This window comes from Sorex araneus, chromosome X, assembly GCF_027595985.1.
Source record: "Sorex araneus isolate mSorAra2 chromosome X, mSorAra2.pri, whole genome shotgun sequence".
NCBI classification, from domain to species: Eukaryota; Metazoa; Chordata; class Mammalia; order Eulipotyphla; family Soricidae; genus Sorex; species Sorex araneus.
In genome coordinates, this window is record NC_073313.1 from 316,086,579 (window position 1) to 316,103,186 (window position 16,608).

Genomic DNA, 16,608 nt, shown 5'->3' on the forward strand with positions numbered 1-16,608 from the left:
GCCGTGCAAGACCAATAGAGATTTGGGGGTCAGATGGTCAACACGTCTGCAGAGCCCCTTCTCATGGCACCATCATACAGCTGCAATAGCAATCAATGTCCACCACAGGTGATGAACAGGGTTGCATTTTCTCACATAATTGAAGTCTGGAGACAGGTGAACCCCAAAGGTTAAATCACTGGTTGTGCCCCCAGGACCCATGTTTCATTCTTTCTCTCTATTGACTTTACCTGGGGCATCAGCCTCATTTCCTCTCATTCCAGGTCCTGGTTGACAGAGAAACCTGGTGTGGTCACATTAACTTTAACATGCTCCTATCACTAAAAGGAGCACGTAACTTCCATTTGTAGTTCATATGCCAAAGAACTTCCACTGACTCTGTAAGAGAAGGGAAGGGTCATCTGGATGTGCCTGAAGAACAAACATCCCAAATCAGCTCTGAGCGGCACTAAGCCTTACTCTACTGGCCCATGTTTGTCTCAAAGCCCCACACCCACCCAATACCAAGTCCGAGACCCCTGGGCTATGCACAGTGGTTGTTATATCAGGCCAGAATGTAGTTCCTCAGGATTCCGAGACCTCTAAGCTAAAAACATGCCTTTATAACTTATATAACTTAGCATCAATGTACACATAGCTGGAGTGAGAAAAAAATACTTTTTTTATTAGCCAATTAGATTTGGGAAACTATTAGACTTGTCATCCAACCTACCCTATTTTGGAAGGTTCTAGAATAATGTTAAATAAATTAAAATCTGGGGTCAGAATGATAGTACAGCAGGTAGGGCATACCTTGCACATGATAGACCCATATGATCCCCCGAGCGCTGCCAGGAGTAATTCGAGTGCAAAGCCAGAAGTAACCCCTGAGCATCTCCAGGTGTGACCAAAAAAAAAAAAATGAAAATCCAAAGCATGACTTAACACACACTGAAAATATGAGATTCAAAATACAGCCACCAAACTTTAAAATGTTCCTGTCAAGATGGCAGGAGGGAGGTGGAGATGGGGCAGCAGGGAACATGGGAACACTGGTGGAAGGCAGCTGACACAGGTGGTGGGAATGGTGCCAGAACATTATATGCCTAAAGCTCAACTATCAGTAATTTTGTCAATCACAGCTCTTTAATTGAATTTTTAAAACTTTAAGCCAAAATATGTATGCTGGCTTAGAAATTGGGCAGGGCAGTAAGGATGCTGCTATCCATAGCTGGGGGCAGGGATGTGTGTTCTCCAGTAGTAAATATTTGACAAATTTGTCACCAATAGAGGACATACTTGAAAAACTAAGATTAATCTAATTGGTAATTTTAATCTCACCCACTTGGAAAGGCACCTAATAAAGAGTAGATAATGGGATAACTGGGGGTGAGAAATGACTAGCCAGAAGGGGAAAAAGAGAGATAGAAAGGAGGAAACCACTAGGAAACAGCAAAAGGCGGAAAATAGTTTGAAAAAAAATAATAGCAATATGAACTATAGGATGAGTTCAAGAGGAACAATATAAGAATCACTGGAGTCCCTAAAGAACAGGAAAGCAAGAGTGATCAAGAAGCAATAATTAAAGAAATCTGTCACTGTCACTGTCACACTGTCACTGTTGTTCATCGGTTTGCTTGAGCGGGCACCAGTAATGTCTCCATTGTGAGACTTGTTGTTACTGTTTTTGGCATATTGAATATGTCATGGGTATATGCCAGGCTCTGCCATGCGGGCGAGATACTCTCGGTAGCTTGCTGGGCTGTCCAAGAGGGATGGAGGAATCGAACCAGGGTCTGCCTCATGCAAAACAAACGCCCTACCAGTTGTGCTATCACTCCAGCCAATTAAAGAAATAGTTCATCAAAATTTCTCAGAGTTGAGGATTATAGGCACTGAGATCCAGGTCGTCCAAGGGTTCCAGTGAAAACAAAGTTAACCAAAAAAACTCCAAGACACATTGTACTCAAAATGACAAAATTCAAAGATAAAGACAGAATAAAGCAGCGAGACCCAAAAAGGAGCTTAGTTACAAAGGAAATCCAAAACAATGTATGGCAGATCTATCAAGTGAAACTCTGCAAGCCAGAAGCGTATAGAAGGACGTAGTACAAAAACTCCACAAAAAGAACATCTCTCCAAGAACCCGCGATCCAGCTAGATCCTAGCTGTTGGTGCCTATGGCTGCCCTCTGTTAGATTAAGAAAGATATGCCTACTCTTAGCTTGCTAAGGGATTTTATACATTTTCAATAGTGAATTGAAGTCTTATTTATATAAGACACTACACCCCAGACTCAGAGTGCTCATCCTCTCTGCCCACTGTGCTCTACTTCAAGGCAGAGCTAACTCTACCAGGCAGAAATACCACTTTGGTCCCAGCAAGAGCCTCACTCTTTTAGTTCTGTTAGCTGTAGGGAAGTATTTGGGCACAGGGGTGTGAGAGAGGGCGGTGGACTAGGTGCTCATGGGCCAGGTCCCCAGTGGCCAACTAAGTAGGGTGACAGAGAAGACTGCCACAAGAAATGACACAAAGACACCCTGACAGCTGCTCACACCAGTTGTCCTGGGAAGGAGGGGTCACCTACTACACAACCTCATCCAGCTGTGCTTTGTAGTATTTTTATGGAAGTAATGTTTGTGTACTAGGCTCTTCCCCCTACTTCCTTCTGGGCGGGACTTACATTTGATAGACATCTCTACCACTTCCTGAACTCCTTCCTCAGCCTTTTCCCCCTCAGGCACCAGCTCTGCTCCACAGTGAGAGAACCTGACCTGCATTCCACTCTCCAGAACCCTTTAGAGACTTCTGAACCCCATTTACAGTGTTACAGAGATGGGGCCTTTGGCCACATGTATTGGACACTAAACCAGCCCAAAGGCATAAAGACCTTTGAAACACTGGACCCAGCTGAGGAGACCATTGTAAAGTAACACGCAACCCGGAGATTCTTCTTCCAGCTATTTATTAAGAAACCTTCTCATGCAAACAGGAAAAAGGACGAATGAAGCATGGACTAAGGACGAACTAAGGAAAAGGAACCAGGGGGGGCCCTAGCTAGGCAGCTTCCCTCCTTATATACCTCTCGCTGCTTGTTTTCGCCCACGTGTCTGCATCTGATAGGTTAGTTACAGCTTATGGGCGTGGCAAGACATCCTGTTCCTTATTAGGAATGGTTTTCGAAGCACACAGGTGTTGTTTACCAAGAAAGGTGCAATTTACAAGCACAGTGCAACTGTTGTTGCAAAGCACGGTCCCGTGGAGGCTCTCCACAGACCATCTTATAAAATGTAGAGTTCCAGGATCAGAACATAACTGGTGCCATGGGAGGACAGACCCTCCTGCTGGAACAAAGGCCACACTACGAATGTCAAAGAGGACCATCAGCAATTCCACTCTGTTCCCCTTGACAGCATCCTAGCAACTGACTTTGAAGGCGCAGTTTGAGGAAATTGTATGAATGAATTTGGTAGACAAAGAGGCTCTCTTTTCTAGAGGCTCTGGTCAGCCGGGGAAGTGGCTGACATCTCTGTCTTAGATGTGCACTTTCTTACTCTATGGTTCTCATTTTCCTTCTTGGGGATTTGCAGCAGCTTTACTTAGGGTGTGTATTGGACTCCCTCCAATCTGAAGGAGTCTACACTCTCTCTCTCTTAAGCATGAAACCCTCTTTCTCTCCCTCATTTCCCAAATAAATGTATCTTGTCTCACTATTTTATCTCCTTCCTGAAATTCTGTGAGGAAAGGCAATGAACCTGAAAAGCCTATGTAAGCATTTAAGATTAACTTTCCTTTAAAAAAATATTTATTGAATCACCAAAAGATACACAGTTACAAAGTCATTAGTTATTAGGTTTCGGTCATGTAATGTTCAAACACCTGTTCCTTCACCAGTGCACATTTTCTATCACCAATGTCACCAAAAGTTTCCCTCTTGCCTCCCCGCCCTCAGCCTGCCTTTATGGCAGACACTTTTCTTTCTCTCTTCTCTCTCTCTACCTTCTCTCTCTTTCTGTCTTTCCTTTTGGGCATTATGGTTTGGAATACAGATACTGAAAGGTTATAATGTATATCCCCTTACCTACTTTCAACACTCAGTTCTTGTCCAGAGTTATCATTTCCAACTATTATTATCATACTGGTTCCTTCTCCGTCCTTACTGCCCTCTGCCCCCCCCACACACTTGTGGCAAGCTTCCAACCGTTGACCTGTCCTCCTGGCACCTGTTCTTTCCAGCCTTCAATATTAGTCTCATTTTTTTTATATCCCAAAGATGAGTGCAATCATTCTATATTTGTCCCTCTCCTTCTGACTTATTTCACTCAGCCTAATACTCTCCATGTGCATCCATTTGTAGGCGAATTTCATTACTTCATTTTTCTTAACAACTGCATAGTACTCCATTGTGTAAATGTGTCAGTTTCTTTATCCAGTTATTTGTTCTTTGGCACACAGGTTGTTTATAGATTCTGGCTTTTGTGAGTCGTGCTGCAGTGAACATAGAAGTGCAGATAGCATTTCTGCTGTGTGTTTTGGGCCCCCAGGGTATATTCCCAGAAGTAGTATTAGTGGGTCAAATGGGAGCTCAATTTCTAGTTTTTTTGAGGAATGTCCATATTGTTTTCCAAAAATCTGGACCAGCTGGCATTCCCACCAAGAATGAATGAGTGTCCCATTCTCCCCACATCTGCGCAAGCACTGGCTGTTCTTGTTCTTTTGGATGTCTGCCAGTCTCTGTGGTGTGAGATGATATCTTGTTGTTGCTTTGGTTAAAATCTCCCTGATGATAAATGATGAAGAGCATTTTTTCATGTGCCTTTTGACCATTTGAATTTTTTCTTTAAGAAAGTTTCTATTCAAAAAAAAAAGGAAAGTTTCTATTCATTTTTCTTCCCATTTTTTATGGGTTGGATTTTTTTTCTCTTGCACAGAGCAATTTCTCACTTTAACATGACTGTGTGGCTCCCCAAGACATCAGGTGGCTGGGATCATCTTCCATACTGGGCAGAACAAGGGTGAGTTGGGTGCAGTTAGCCAATTCTTGTGTAGAGCCTGTGAGACATCAGGTCTGTGTAGTGCAGGTGCTCAGTTAGATGTTCATTAGTCCTAAACCTCCTTGGACAATCCAGGTGAGCAGACAGGACGCTAAAGACTGCTCCTCAACAGCTGTCTCTCCTCTCCCTACTTCACATCAGTCATCTACAACAAAGGCATTCTGCTGGAATGTTCCACCAACACGTCAAGGAGACATCAACGGCTTAGGGTAGATGAGCTGGCTTCTGGGTCGACTCAGAAAACTCTCCCCACGAAGACGCCAGAAGAAGACCTGGAGAGAAAAGCTGGGGTAAGAGCCAAGGTCCTGATAACTGGGTCTCAAAAAGGAAAGGAAGGTTCCCCCATGATTCTAGGCCTCCGAGAAGCTTGAATTGATCACAGTGGATTGGAGAGGTGTCTGGGTTTGTTCCAGGGGCTACCTGTCACTGTAGACCCTTTCTCTAAGACTAAGACCAGAATATGTTCTGCTGCTTCCCGCTGTGGCCCTTATAAAAGAGGCTATCTTGCAACTATTGAGTCAACCTAGCTATTGAGTATAGATTCAGCTGTTGTAAGTGACTTGGGTGAAATGGGGCGTAAGAGAGGTAATCTTGAGAAAAGAATACTTCTGCCTCTCTGCTTGACCCAGCTCGGTCACCCGAGAAAGTCCCTAAGTTGGGCTAGGACTGGCAAAGTCCTACAAGCATCTCTGGAGCATGGACACTCCCATCCATCAGTCCTGTTAGGCAGCTGGTAGCTGCACCTCAGACTGCTTGGTCTGAATTGGTCCTTGTTACCAGAGTCCCTGGGGAACTGGGGAGCCACAGACTCAGGCTGGAGCCACGAATTGCTCTTTGTGGAAAAGGGAAAGTCAGTTCTGACTTCTACCCAGGTTTTCCAGAATCACCTTCCTTTAAGCAAAGAATTCCAGAGAGGAGATAGTGAGTGAAATGCAATATGTTTACTTGGCAAATGACCTGAAGTGTGGGGAATGGAGTTCTTTACTCAAGAAGTGGTCTTGTGCATGGTAGAGAGAGCTAAATATAAACCCAAGATGAGCTGTAGCAAGCCCTCATGATGGAAACTGTGGGCTCTAATGGGGACATTACATGCCTTCGCCTTTGATGAGTTAGTTTATATCCAGTTTTCCCAAACTGCTTGCCAAAGTCTATTGCCAGGATGTTGTCAAGGGGGACAGTGTGGAACTGTTGACTATCTTAGCATGGCCTTAGGTCCAGCAGTGGAGCCCCTCCTTTCTGAACCAGTAGGCTCTGGGCCTGGGATTCTGCGTCTTACAAGTTTTCTGGTCTCCTCAGATGGTCCCTTTATTTCAAAGGTCTTTATGCCTTTGTGCTGGTTTGGGTTTCAGATAACATTTTTTTCACAATACGCATGGGTGCCAAAGGGGAATACAGCCATTTCCAGGGGATGGGAGGGGAGGAGGGAGAAGGGTGGGGAAGTTTCCTCGAAGCCCTCCTGCAGATGAGTGAGCAGCAATGTTAAGCTCTTGCCAAGGACACGGAGCTCTCAATGGCAGAAGACTCGGGTCCTGTTGTGTCCCTACCTCCCTGCATGGTGCTTTTCAAACAGGGGTAATGTGTGAGAATGGTGGGCGGGTGGGGGGTGGGGATGAGTTGGGTATTGCTTTGCCTACTTTATGGATGCTGCCTTTATTGAAGCCTGTGGCACAGACATCGAAATGCAGAGCTCAGGATTTTTTTATTTGTTTGGTTTTTGGGGTTTTTTTGGGGGGGAGGGCGATGCACAGGGCTTACTCCTGCCACATGCACTCAAGAATCACTCCTGGCCATGCTCAGGGGACCATATGGGTTGCTGGGAATTGAACCCCAGTCGGCTGCATGCAAGGCAAACGCCCTACCTGCTGTACTATTGCCCCAGCCCCAGAGCTCAGGATTTTGTAGTGAGACACAGAACAGGCTGTTCCAGAGCGTTTTGTAGAAACCATAAAGTGATAATATTTTAGCGCTGGGGATACTCTGCAACTCAACCTATTGCTCCTTTCCAGATCCAGACACTGCAAGGACCCCTTCAGCACCTCCTTTATCCAATGGCTCCACCTTTAGGAGCAGGATGCCTGGGTGACAATCTGTGAACTTGACATACCATAGTCTCAAAAGCAAGTGAAGTAAAGTGGGTAAAATTCGCTACCACTTGTTTAGCAGGAGGAATCTGTGCATAGAATCTACTTACACTTTCAAAAACATGCCAAGGATAAATTGAAAAGGACTAAGATATAGAGGAGTGTTGAATGTTAACCCTAAGTATTTTAGGCTTCATCAGTGAATTGACCCTTTTCATTCTCCCTGGGAGTCTTACCATGCTCTTGCTGGCATTCCTAATGTAGTTAAAGTTTATCTTTAACCTTTTCTTTGTATTTTACCTCTCATTGTCACAGTTTCCCAAGTCAGTCTTGATTAATTGTAAACCAAAACTTTCTGGCAATTCTGAACTTTGTATTTGTAATGCTTTGTATTTGAAGTGCTGTGTATTTTTACCTGCTTTTCTATTTCCCTGATAACCTTTTTATATTTTACTATAGAGCAACAGTTTTTGGCTAAACACAGAAAGAACATTAATACTATACTCCTAATATTTGAGAGTTGATTGACTCTGAAATATATATACTCTTGGGCATCCATCATAGTTACTTGACTCAGGCTTCAGTTGTTATAGTTCCCTAACACCCCAAAAGGGAGGTCCCACCATGGGACTGGGATGGACCTGGGGTGAGTGGCAAAGCTACCCCGGCATCAAAATGTGACAGTCTAGGAAGCATAAATTCATGGTCTAGAGGCAAGCTGTTATGACTTAAGAGACAGGACTCCCATGGGGAAGGACAAGCTGAACTAGCCTGAGGAGATAGTCTAGGACTTATGGTAGAAGCCTTGCTTTCTCTCAGACCAGAGAACTTAAGTGTCGGGATGTTTGTTGCTTACTGTGTTTATCCAAACAACTGCAAGTATTGATAACTTATACAACTAGAGGGAACATAAAAGCAATATAGATGTCCCTGAGAAACAGAGTGTCTCCTTGCATTAATCTCCCCAAAAGAGAATTACCTATGTTTTATCTATGTAAATGATCTATGTAAGGTTCCAGATATCTTACCTATGTAAATGATCAACCACACCTAGGTCTTAAACCTCAACCCCCTTCAGATGTTCTATAAGTATGCCAGCAGCTCTTAAAAGGGCCCTTCTCACCATCAGTCTGTAGTCCCCTATCTCTCTGTCTCTCTGTCTCTCTGCTAGGAAGGCCTGGGGAGGACAGGAAGCACTACTCTGGGCCACTCAGGGCCACTGAAGGCACAGGAGTCATTGAAGCACCCCGTGTACTTTACTTTGTGAACTCACAGAGCAGGAGGGAAAAAACTATGATAGGAGGTAAAACTCTCTAAATTTACCTTGCTTTTTAATTTTAACTTTGGAGCTGAGTAATAGTTTACCTAATTAAAAAAATAAAATCCACATATTCAAAAAAAAGCCATAGTCCCTGAAATTCAAAACTGAAAAAAATTCACTCAATTCTATGTCAAGTCACTGGCATAACCACAAGAGTACACTTATTACTTTGTTTGGTTTCGTTTGGGGGCTACACCCATTGGTGCTCAGGGTTTACTCCTGTTTTTGCACTCAGGGCTTATTCCTAGTGGGGTTCTGGGAACTATATGAGGTACTGAGGATCAAACCCAGGTTGCCATATATAAGGCCAATACCCTACCAGCTGTTCTATCTCTCCAGACCTCAAGTAGATTTACTTTTAAAATCTCTAAAATTCTGAGCCAGAAAGATAGTATCTCAAGGGACTGAACACCTACTCTTCCTGCTGGAGGCCCAAGCTCAGTCTCCAGCACTACATGGTTCCTTGAACACCCCAGAGAGTGACCTCTGAGCAGTGAGTCAAGACTAGCCCATGAATGTATTGCCAGATATGGCCCCAAAACAAACAACAAAACAGAACTTTGGAATTCCTAAGTTTGATTGCATTATGAACTAGAATTATAGTCCACTAATGCCCAAAAGAACTACAGAGGGGGCTGGAGCAACAGTACAGCGGGTAGGGTGTTTGCCTTGCATGCGGCTGACCTGGGTTCGATTCCCAGCATCCCATATGGTCCCCTGAGCGCCACCAGGGGTGATTCTTGAGTGCAGAGCCAGGAATAACCCCTATGCATCGCCGGGTGTGACCCAAAAAAGCCAAAAAAAGGGGGGGGCACTATTAGAGATGAACATAAGGCATCCTGATCAAAATAGCTCATTCAAGACTGTATTCCACCAGCACAATACTGCAAGTGGGTAAGGCCTTGCACTTGGCCAAACCGGGTTTGATCCCCAGCATCTCAGCATCTAATACTTGAATGGTGCAGAGCCAGGAGTAACCCCTGAGTATCACCAGGTGTGAGGCCCCCCAAAAAATTATAATAAAATAAGAGAGTTAAAATTAGAAAGCAAGTGGCCACTGTCGTTACACCAGGGGAAGACTTTGGCATAATGCCTGGTGCATGGCACACACTCAACCAAGCACCTGTCAGCCTTTCCAAGGACCATTCCACCAGTCAAAGCCTGAGTGGACCCCACTCAGGGATCCATAGGATCCATGGGATCCCTATCCCAAGTGGCCTGTGACTTGTCCCAGTTGAAAAGTTTATTTTGTTTTTGGTTTGTTTTTGGGGTCACACCCGTTAATGCACAGGGGTTACTCCTGGCTCTGCACTCAAGAATCACTCCTGGAGGTGCTCAGGAGACCATATGGGATGCTGGGAATCGAACTTAGGTTGGCCACATGCAAGGCAAATGCCCTACCCGCTGTGCTATTGCTCCAGCCCCCTCCCCCCAGCCCCGTTGAAAGTTTTGAAAACTTTATATCCCTGAAAATCACTCAGTCCTGGGAACATGGGGATCCTTGGCCAGTGTCTCCTTCCCTTCAGTGGGTCGTATGTAGTGGGTCATGTTAGGAAGCTGCCTTTTGTCTAGTCCTCGGCCTTTTTGTGGAAGCATTCTCTGCTACCCTGCTGAGGCAGTTTCTGTCTTTACTTACTGTACTGCTTCAGGGGATTCTTTTCCTTTCCCTCTTTCTTTCAAACACTCCCATCCTGTGTATATTGGTGCACATTTCTGTAAGAGTCAGGGTTTTTTTATTCTATTTTTTCCATTTCTATTTTTTAGTTTCCATAATCTTGATTGCTCTGCTTGATTCCTTCTTCTGCCAACTTTCATTCTATTTTTTCCATTTCTATTTTTTACTGTCTGATTTCTTCTGCCAACTTAATTGTTGAGTCCTTCTCAGGAATCGCTAACTTTGGTCACTGTACAAAGTATTGTATAGCTCTGGAATTCCCATTTAGTCTTTCTTTATAATTTCCCTTTTTATTGATATTCTCTATTTGATCAGTAGTCATGATCATCACATCCTATGGTGATTTTATTCAATACTTTAAACATGTTTATAAAGCACAACTTTGAGGTCTTTGTTTGCTAAGCCAGCATCTGTCTCCCTTGAAGTTCCTTTTTTTTAATGTTTTGATTTTTCCTGTAGCCGAGCCCAACATTCTCATTGTTCTGATTTCTCACATATTTCACATTAAAAACTGTACATTTGGGGCCGAAGCAATAGTACAGCAGTTAGGGCATTTGCCTTGCATGCATCTGACCCAGGTTCAATCCCCAGCATCCCATATGGTCCCCCAAGCACAGCCAGGAGTAATTCCTTAGTGCAGAGTCAGGAGTGACTCCTGAGTATCATCAGCTGTGGCCCAAAAAGAAAAAGAAGAAGAAAGAAATAAAGAAAGAGAAAAAAAGAAAGAAAGAAAGAAAGAAAGAAAGAAAGAAAGAAAGAAAGAAAGAAAGAAAGAAAGAAAGAAAGAAAGAAAGAAAGAAAGAAAGAGAGAGAGGGAGGGAAGGAGAGGGAGGGGAGTGAGGGAGGGAGGGAGGGAGAGAGAGAGGGAGAGAGAGAATGAGAGAGAGAGAAAGAAAGAAAGAAAGAAAGAAAGAAAGAAAGAAAGAAAGAAAGAAAGAAAGAAAGAAAGAAAGAAAGAAAGAAAGAAAGAAAGAAAGAAAGAAAGAGAGAGAGAGAGAGAGAAAGAAAGAAAGACCAAGAAAGAAAGTTGTACATTTTACACAATGTATTGTGGATACTAATCCTCCTTTTTGAGTCTTCATTGCTGTTAGTCATGTGCTTGTCTAATAGCTGAACTAATTCTATGAAGGGCATTTATTTTCTTTTCAGTGTTCTCCCTCTCTCTTCAGTTTCTTGTTTCTATCTTCTAACTTGACTTCTGAGGGATCACTCTTGGATCCACATAAACCACTTATTGGTCAAAAACTGTGCCTTCTTAGCCAGTTAGATCTTCACGTTTTAGTTCTGATGTGTGTATAACTTGGAGACGACTTTTGCTGCTTAGGAAGCTAATGGATTTTCCCTTTTTCATTTGGGCACTAGCTAGGAAGTTCCTTCTGTAACTGTTCCTTAGAGGTACGGCTTTATTTTTTTCTTTTTAATGAAGCAAGACAGTTTTTATTTAAACACATTTAGAGACACTTGAGGGAAGCAAGAAAGAGAAAGAGAGACAGAGACAGAAAGACGTGTTTGAGAACACAGGCTTCTCCAGAGAAGAAAAAGCAGAGGAGAGAATAGAGAGAGCTACGTGCTCCAGAGAGAATATGGGCTTGGAAGAAAAGACCTAGAGGCCCAGATTTAAGCATACGCAATTTAAGTATGGTTTCCTGGAACTTTCCTGTGTCTAATATACTTATATTGTTATTTTTTATAATAGAAATATCATATCATACATTTCTTTAGCTTTATTGTATATTACCATTGATAATTATCATTTACTTTATATTTAGATTATTATTTAGCTAGTGTTTGTGCTTAAGTCCCTTGAGGGTTTTGTCTTTTTCAATATCTCTGGACTGTGTGATGTTTTCAAATCTAACCCCCATCCTGTTCTGATTGCACCTGAGTGGGTTCACCCTTGTACAGACCTGACCTTGCAGATACCCAGGAATAAGTTTGATTTGAGGATTCTCTCTCCATTTTTTTTCTTTTTGGGTCACACCCAGAAATGCACAGGGGTTAATCCTGGCTGTGCACTCAGGAATTACTCCTGGCTGTGCTTGGGGGACCACATGGGATGCTGGAAATCAAACCCCAGTCGGCTGCGTGCAAGGCAAACGTCCTACCCACTGTGCTATCGCTCCATCCCCAGGTTATCTCTCCTTAACTCGGCAAGTCTACCCTCTTAATTGATCACCTCCAATATCTTTTTATTTTTTTCAACAATGTCCCTAGGTCATGCTCTATTTCCAAACAGTCATTCAGTCTGAGCTGTGAGGTAGCCCCTGCCATGAGCCGTAGAGGTCTCCGGCTCTCAGAGAAGCACTTATCTGTCAGCAGATCCTGGCTGGAGAAATGACCACCACTGGGCTTCTGGGCTTGCTCTTCAGCGTAGATGATACTGAGGACAAACTGGGACAGAGGCAGCCACATCCCTGTGTTCTCTGCCTGATGCAAAACCCTAATCCTATAAGCAAAATGAGGGTGGGAGAAAAGAGGCCCAGTCCTCAGCTGCACCCATCTGCAGTAGCCTGTGTGCAGTCTGAGGCTGGGATCAGGAGTTCTGTGAGCAGCCTGCCCCTCTCACAGCAAAACTGTGAGCTGGACTAGGAGGCCAGGGAGGCTACTTGCCACCCCCACCCCCTTGGCCACACGTGCCTGGAACAGGGCCCTAGCATCAGTAAACCTGGGACAGAACAGACCTGGGTCTAATGCTGCTGCTTCAGTTCTTACCAAGAGTTAGCAGTTTTTTAAACAAATATTATGCTCTCTGGCCTTGCAGCCATTTTCAGAAGCTTTGACTATTGCTTGCCAATTTGATTTTATTTTTTATTTATTTGTATTGAGGTAACACTGGTATAAAACTTTCTTATATAACTTTTTTTATATATATACAATGTGATGACACCATGCTCACCACCAAAGTGCCAATGTCCTTGCACCAAAGTCCCTGGACCCAATCAGTCCATTATGCTCCCCCAAACCCACCCTAACTCGGTAACCTCAATTCTGTAGCATGAATTGAGATTCTAAGGATATGTTTTCTTTGGACATATATTGTCTGTTCCCTTACTTTGTTCTATTTTGTTTTATATCCCACCTATGAGTGAGGTTCTCTGGTTTGTGCCTTTCTCTTTTGACTTATTCATCATGGCACCCTTTAATTCCATCTGTGTTGTAGCAGAAGATGGTATTTTACCTTTTACTCGTAGTTGAGTAGTATCCATTCTGTATATAGACACTCTCATCTGCTTGAGGACACTTATTTCCAGATCATGGCATTGTGAATAGTGCCACAGAGCTGGGAAGAAAGCTCAGAGGTGCATGCCTTGCATGTACATGATCTTAGTTTGATCCCCAGCACCACTTACAACTCCCCCCACCCCATACTCCCTATGACCTTGGTGGCCCCCAAACAGTTCCTGAGCACTGAACTGTTTAGACTGGTTGGCCAAGGATTGCTGGGAGTGGGTCTTAGAATCCCCAAGCAATGTTTATAAGTTCCCCAACCACACGCGCACACACACCCTTTAAAAAGCACTGCCATGAACATCACTGTATCACTGTATCACTGTATCACTGTCATCCCATTGTTCATCTATTTGCTCGAGCAGGCACCAGTAACATCTCCATTCATCCCAGCCCTGAAATTTTAGCAGCCTATTCTTACTCTTTCCCAGTGATTAGAGTCTCTTTCAGGGTCAAAGGAATGAGACCTGTTATTGTTACTGTATTTGGCATATCGAATATGCCACGGAGAGCTTGCCAGGCTCTTCCGTGTGGTCAGGATACTCTCGGTAGCTTGCCGGGCTCTCTGAGAGGGGCGGAGAATGTATATCAGAGAATACAAGCAAGTATGTTAAAACCAAACACATGTGTGCTGCTTTAGGCACATCAGTGGGCTAGAATATAAGAGGTTGCGCGCTTCCGGGAGCTTTGTTTTAAGTAGTCTCTGGATCTTGGCCATTGATGAGATTACATGCTGCTGGCAGTAGTTTCTGGGTATGACTACCAAGCTACTGAAAAATGGGGGGTCTGGGTGGAGGAGGCCCAGTCCCGATCCGAGTAGGATTAGAGATCTCAGTCCCGGGTCTCTCATGCCTGGGTTCCTCTGCCGGTTCCTTCATGCATGAGGCTCATCCGAGTGTGTGGAGAGTGGCTTTGATCATGGCTGTGGCGGGCTTCCAGAGATTTTCGGTTGCCAGGGCTCTTCTTGGGGCGGAGAGGAAAATACAACCCACCCCCTTTCGAGGGGCCTCGGTGAAGAAAGCCTGGCTTGAGGGTAGGAGATTCTGTGTTGCTCTCTTCTGGGAGCTTTGTTTTAAATTTAAAACAAAGCCACGATTTTTTTTTCTTTTTGGGTAACACTCAGAGATGCTCAGGGGCTACTCCTGGCTCTGCACTCAGGAATTACTCCTAGCAGTGCTCAGGGAACCATATGGGATGCTGGGAATCGAACCTGGGTCGGTCGCATGCAAGGCAAAAGAAAGAGGCCAGAGCTATAGTACAGTGGGTAGAGTCCTCACTCTAAGATTGCCAGAAAGATTAGCACTGTGCACTGTAGCACTGTCATCCCGTTGTTCATTGATTCACTCAAGCTGGCACCAGTAACGTCTCCATTGTGAGAGTTGTGCTAGAAAGATTAAAGATCTGAAATTTATTGAAAAAAAAGCATAGAATATATTGATTTATATTTGTATTGGTGAAAAGGGTGACGTTTAAAGACATATACAAATATAGAACAATGTGGGGTAAGATGTCTTTACCATAAAAGATACCATAGCCATGTGAATTTTTCCCACTGTACTTAAACACTGTGGTTTACAAAGTTGTTCATGATGATTTGTTGCAGGCATTCAGTATCCCTATCAACACTGTCAATCAGGTGATTTTTATAAAGTTTTTCCACTAGAAAATAATGACCTCTTAGGTCAAATGTTCACTGTATCACTGCCATCCCATTGTTCATCGATTTGCTCGAGCAGGCGCCAGTAACATCTATCTCCATTCATCCTAGCCCTGAGATTTTAGCAGTCTCTCTTTACTCATCCTTCCCAACGGTGCTGCATTGGAGGCTCTTTCAGGGTCAGAGGAATCAGACCCATCATTGTTACTGTTTTTGGCATATTGAATATGCCACGGGGAGCTAGCCAGGATCTTTCCGTGCAGGCAGTAAACTCTCAGTAGCTTGCCAAGTTCTCTGAGAGGGAGAACTAGACATTAAGAGGTCTTTATTTTATAGTCTCTGGATCTTGGCCATTGATGGGATTACATGGTGCTGGAGGCAGTTTGTGGGTGTGACTGCCTAGCTACTGGAAAATAGGGACCTGGATGGAGGAGGTCCAGTCCCGATCTGAGCAGGCTTGGAGATCTCAGCCCCGGGTTCCGCACACCTGGATTCCTCTACCGGTTTCTTCATGTGTGAGGTTCGTCTGAGCAAGTGGAGAGTGGCCTTGAGCATGGCTGTGGCTGGGTTCCGGAGGTCTTCGGCTGCCAGAGCTCTGCTCAGGGCAGGGAGGGACACTCAACCCGCCCCCCTCCAAAGTGCCCCAGTGAAGACAGCCAGGTGCAGGGGCAGGAGACTCTGCCTAGATCAAATGTTAAGCAATATAAATATCAGGGAAAAAATAACAGTTACAAATGGAATGGTAATTTTTACTTTTGTGTTTTCATTTGTGAGTTCCAATCTAGCATATTCTTATGAGAAAAATATTTGGAGAAATATTAATAAAAATTAGTCACCAATAATTGTACCTCTTAGAGATTTTTAACAATCATGCTTGAAAATAATATATATCTCAGAACACAGAGAACCAGGGAATGGGACTACACAGGCCAAATTTCTAATATCTTAGCAGAAGCAAAGTCATTTCCTCTTATGTTACTAGAAATATAAGGCAGAAGAATCAAAACTCTGATGAAAGATTTTTAAAAGACTGAAAAAGAAACAAAATAATATGCAGAAGTCTACCTTTGGGTTGTCAGTGAGGAGATGTCACCAACTTTGTGATCAGTGACAGGGCAGGTAGTCCCAATTAGCATGGTAAGAACAAAAGCCAAAACATTACCCAGCTCTAGGTAGCTTCTGTTTAGGTTGACTTACATAAATTATGGGTATTGTTAAGTTTACAGGTTTTCTTTATCAAAGTTCCAACTATTCCTTCATCAAACTACTTGAAAGTTCTTTACATTTCCATGACATGTAGAGCTAAGAGGGAAAAATCTAAGCCTAGAATGGTTTTCAGCTTATGAACCTTACTTCCAGTAACCTCCAGCAGTCTTCAGCAGGATTTGTCTCTCTCTTCTTTCCATTGATTCACCTACTGTTACATACAACTCCGCCAGCCCATCATGTCTAAAACCAAAGTAGCTGCCTTCCCGGTGACCCGTTTCTGTCACTTCCCCTAGGCCCCCCAAATGATCTTTCTTGTCTTTTACTTATACACTAAGGACATCTTGATGTTGTAGGACCCCCACCTCAATGAGATCTGAGTCTTCATTTTCTCTACCACCAATAAA